This window comes from Colobus angolensis, unplaced genomic scaffold, assembly GCF_000951035.1.
Source record: "Colobus angolensis palliatus isolate OR3802 unplaced genomic scaffold, Cang.pa_1.0 Scaffold175, whole genome shotgun sequence".
Taxonomy (NCBI): domain Eukaryota; kingdom Metazoa; phylum Chordata; class Mammalia; order Primates; family Cercopithecidae; genus Colobus; species Colobus angolensis.
Window position 1 is genome coordinate 3905656 of NW_012114877.1, and position 1476 is coordinate 3907131.

The window sequence follows — 1476 nt, forward strand, 5'->3', positions numbered from 1 at the left end:
TCTTCACAGGTGGTCTCCATCCAATGAGTGTCTGATGCATGAGTATAAAGGCCTGGGCATCTCAGCCCAACTTGGGAACAGTCTGAGAGGCTATTCCAGGTTCAGAGCTCCCTGTGTGACTGGCTGAGTCTGTTGCTGGGGCTGCATCACAGCCCAGCTTCTCTGTCCAGTCCAACTTCCTTGCCCTATGTTCCACAGGTGTCAATACCAGAGGTGCTCCTTCATAAATATCTGCACATTAAACTCCATCTCAGAGTCTGCCTGCTAAGAAATTCAATCTGCCATACACCTGTCCCAGAGTATCTAATGGTTACAGAAACTGCTAGAATAAGTCAGGTTCATTTAGACTCTTGGCATAAGTCTAGCCAGGGCTACAGAAGCAGTACTGCGTGGGGCAAGGGTTGGCAATTTTTTTTTTCCTTAAAGGGCCAGTAGTAAATATTTTGGGCTTTGCAGGCCACGTAAGATTCTTGTTGTATATTCTCTCTCTCTCTTTCTCTCTCTCTCTCTCTCTCTCTCTCTCTCTCTCTCTCTTTCTCTTTCTCTTTTTCTCTCTCTCTCTCTCTCTGTGTGTGTGTGATAGTCTATTAATGTAAAAAACATTCTTAGCTCATTGGCAGTAGGAAACCAGGCTGAAGGCTGGTGGGCTGTAGTTACTAACTCCAGTAAGGTATTAAGAGCCTAGACTTGTTGGGAGGCAATTATCCATGGGTCTTTCATGTTTCTACACATCTAGCAATGCAGAGATACCAAATAACATTGTTCTAAATTATCTTTTTGTGTTAGACCACTCTTTCACATTGCTATAAAGAAATTCCTGAGGCTGGGTAATTTATAAAGAAAGGAAGCTTAAGTGGCTCAGGTTCTGCAGAGGCCTCAGCGAGCTTTTACTCATGGCAGAAGGCAAAACAAGAATAGGAGCATCACAAGGCCTACTCCCACTTTGGGAGCAAGAGAGAGTGGGGGAGAGATGCCACACACTTTTTTTTTTTTTTTTTTTTTTTTTTACTGATTAAAATGTTTATGTAAATAATCATTGCTTTTATATAGAGATAATTGTAAACCACACACTTTTAAACAACCAGACATCACAAGAACTCAGTCACTACCCTGAGGACAGCATCAAACCATGAGGGATCCATGACTCAAACACCTCCCACCAGGCCCCACCTCTAACAATGGGGACTGCATCTCAACATGAGATTTGGAGGGGACATCCAAAGTATTTCACTTTTGAAAAATGTTGTAGAGTGGTCAGCCTTCAAAGATACAGTGTCTCTTACCGGAGAAGAGATTAGGCATACTCTGTCCATTATAAAAGACTCAGGTTCTCTCATCTTAGTGTTCCTCTCCTATAACTCAACCTACCACATGGAAAGGAATCAACTGGCCCTCTTTGTGTTGCCCTGTGGCAATAAGGCTCATGAAACCAGCACAAGAAAATGCTGATGCTCTGCCTACTGCTATTGCTATGAG